Raw genomic sequence first — 3,783 nt, 5'->3', positions numbered from 1 at the left:
GGGTGAATATCCTATCCTGGAGGGTTATTCTGCAAATTTTCAGCAACTTAGCATGCGACCGTTTGATCTCAGATCCAAGGGCTGCCAGCAGCCCGTATCATGGTCGTGCCTACCACGACCGTCGCGTTGCTCGCGCGGTCGCGCCCTTGGAGATTTAACACGGTGCGTTAGGCTATCTGATGTTGGCATGTCATACATAGTCATCACTTAGTCACTCATACTACAACAAGGTTGGCTATAAGGTTGGCTATAAGTGTAATTTTTTTTACTCCTTCTATCTCTTTCTTCGTACTCCCTCCGTCCCATAATATAAGAACGTTTTTGACACTAGTGTAGTGCCAAAAACGTTTTTATATTATGGGACACAGGGAGTACTAGTATTTATTGCATTTGCCAAGGAGTGACCTCTTCCAATGAAATGGTGTTGCTAAGTTTGCTTCATTTAATTAGCTATAGACTCAAAATTGTCTTTTCACCTAGGTACACGCGCTTAGCACCGTTTCTTCCTTGGGTCACCAAACTAGTCTCTCTCTTCTTGATTAACTTGCCACATCAGACTTTATGCCTATGTGGCAAGCTTAAGCACCTGTAGGAGCAAGTAAAAGTAAGTACAATAGTGCGCTTTACATGGCATTTTTGCATATGTGGAGGAAAGAGAGGCAAGGAAAAAGTGGAGAAGTGGGCTCTCATGCAAGAGCCATCCTCTACTACATTGTGGAGCATTGGGAGAGGCACCTGTATGGAGGTGGTCAGGAATCGGGAGACTCACGCCGGTCGTAGCGCCGCAGTTAAAATGATAATGGCAAGTCAAATCAGGGGGCCCCACCTGTCCAGCAGTAACTCGCTGTCAAATCACACAGCCCTACGTTTGCAGCAGCCTACTCCCTCGTCTTCTCGCATCTCTGTCGAACCGACTAGGCGGAACTGCCCCGCCTACCGCGCAGGAAAAGCCCCGCCCTCGACTTTTAAATAGTATACAGTACGTGGTCAAACTTTGACCCAAAATATGCAAAACAACAAAAAAATACTTCCAAGACCAGCGCCGCTCTTCCGCTCTTCTCCTCTTAATCCACCGTCGCTCCTCTCCTGTTCCAATCTAAATGCAGCGCCGCTCCTCTCCTCTTCCATTTCAAAACCACCGCCCCTCCTCTCCTATTCCAGTCCAAAACCAGCGTCGCTCCTCTCCCGTTCTAATCCAAAACCAGCGCTGCTCCTCTCCTCTTCCATTCAAAAACCACCGCCGGCGAGTGAAGGTGCTGTGGAGAAGTAGATCGATGGAGGAGTACAATCGATACGTGAGGATCACAGACGGCGACCTTGTGAAGCTAGCTAGGATGTTGGAGATACAGTCTTGGTTTGACAACAAGGACCAACTAGCGGCGACGGCGACATCCATGGCCAAATATCTGCAACAGAGCGAAAAGGCGGCGATACTCCCGGAGGGAGTCGCGCCGGAGTACATAGAGCTGCTCCTCTGGGCCATGGAGCAAACAGATTCACCGAATCCGATCGTGAGGGAGCGGTGGTGGGAGTATCGATCCCAGATGGAGCATCCACCAGAGATTGAAGGATCGAGCATCTACAGGGTGCCGTTTGTGAGGGTGTCCTGCCAGAGCGAGCCGGTGGAGTCTTCGTCGACCGAACCCAACTGCAAGAGGAGAAAAGCAGTTGGCCCGACGACGCTTCCCCGCCATTGTCTCCCTCGCCGTTCACATCATCTCACGGGGCGGCTGTCTACCGCCGAGGAATAGGAGGGGGCTGCCCCCCCAGCCCAATAGTCGGGCAGGTTGTGAATTGTCAGGAGGAGCTTAGGGTTGTCAGTATTTGCAGGTTGTGAATTGTGTTTTGTGTTGTGTATTTTGAGAGTACTTTCAGATATGAATGCCTTTTGACTTTCAGATTTGCAGTATTGAGCATATGAAGTATTTTATGAATTCTAGAGATCTATTTTTAGCACTTAAAAAATGTAGTTTCATAGGAGTATAAAAGTGCAGACAATGTGATTCTCAGAGAAGAAACTGCAAGTTTCAGTTTCAGATAAGAAACTGCAAGTTCAGTTTCAAATAAGAAACTGCAACTTTTAGAGGCAGAGCATTTATATTAACACGGCCTTTTCAAACAGGGTTAACATCATGTTGGAAGTTCTATTCATGGTCGAAAATGGAACTACCAGCCAGTTAACATCATGCTGATCAACATTCATGCATAGCACATCTTCATATGATGCACAGTCAAAATGCCCACACAATGTCGAGTGTGCGAAACACAGAGAAAACGAGGGATGAAGTTTTGGCAAGTGTTGGACGTGGTTTTGGGCTGCCCCGTCTAGGCCTGCTCCCTCCTCCCACGGCCGCTCTGCTGCCGCGTAGGCCTCACCGCCCCACCGTACTCCCATCGCTGGCCTAGCCATCCCTCTACTCACCCACACCTGCTGTTATTCTCCGGCGACGGCAGACGAACCAGTAAACCCTCGTACAGTCGTACTCCCCTCCGCGTGGGAAACAACTGCCGAGTCTTCCCTGCCTCCGTGTCATTCCCTTCCTAGGCCTCGCCATCATCCACCGCCCTGGTGCTCTCGGCGCGGCCTGGTCAACGTGGTCAACGACCGACATGCATCTAAAGTGGACTGTACGTGGAGAGGCCGACAGCTAGGTCCAGGCCGCACGCAAGGAAATGCCTCCTTATTACGCGCAAAATAATGATTCCTCCACCTGACATCAGGGACCCACCGAAATGGCCTCTGTATTTTGCGAAAAAAACATTACCATCGCTGACAGCTCGGACCCACCAGCTATATCTTCGCACGCAAGGAAGTGCCTCCTTATTACGCACACAAAAATGAATACTCCCCCTGCTAGCTGGGACCCACCATGGTGGGAGACTGACTTGTGGGCCTACTAAGTTGACTGGGATGGGGGCCTTTGTCAACTTTAGTCAATATGAACGATTCTAGCTCCAGTGACCGTAAGATGTCCATCCAACGGCCGTAGTGCTTCTTCAACCTCTGGTCTTCTTGCTCCAGCCGCCCAAAGCAGCGCCGGTCGTGCCGCATGCTCCTGCCTCCCGTGGCCGGCTGTGCTGCCGCGGAGGCCTCACCGCCCCCTACTATTCCCACCGCTGGCCAGGCCCTGCGGCGACGGCAGCCTCACACCGCAGCCAAACCAGTGAACCCTCGTACTCCTCTCCGCGCGGGCTTCCACTGCCGCGTCTTCCCCGGCTCCGCGTCGTCCCCTTCCTAGGCCTCGCCGTCGTCCACTGCCGTGGTGCTCTCCGCGCGGCGTGGTCAACGTGGTCAAGGAAAGACTTCCATCGGAAGAGTACTGTACGTGGAGAGGCTGACAGCTGGGTCCACGGCCACAACCCAGTTTTTTTGTGATTTGCCAAGTAAGTCGCTTTGTCAGGCCTGTTGGGCTGCAAATCTTTCAAGACGAGGAGAGCTTTCATTCGGCTGGCCGAGAAAATGGCCCATCAGTAATGAGAAATGGGTTGTACATTTTTAAAACACATCAAACCGGCAATTAGTTTCAAATATCTTTTTTTTCATTTCGAGATTTTAAATTACATTAATTTTTATGCGTGGAGAAATTGTTTGATTTTATATTGATATACATTTATTTTTAAAATCAGTTTGAATGTGAGTCAAAATTTCGGGATTAAAAACAGTTCGGACCGCACCGAAATATGCACAATTTCGTATAATTTTTTAATCGTGGCCACAATATGGGCTGTAATGCTAACAAAAAGAATATGGGCTCCTAAAAAACCTTAATAATTAGCAAATGG

This window comes from Aegilops tauschii, chromosome 6 (genome assembly GCF_002575655.3).
Source record: "Aegilops tauschii subsp. strangulata cultivar AL8/78 chromosome 6, Aet v6.0, whole genome shotgun sequence".
In the NCBI taxonomy this organism is placed as follows: domain Eukaryota; kingdom Viridiplantae; phylum Streptophyta; class Magnoliopsida; order Poales; family Poaceae; genus Aegilops; species Aegilops tauschii.
This window is presented reverse-complemented; position numbering follows the sequence as displayed.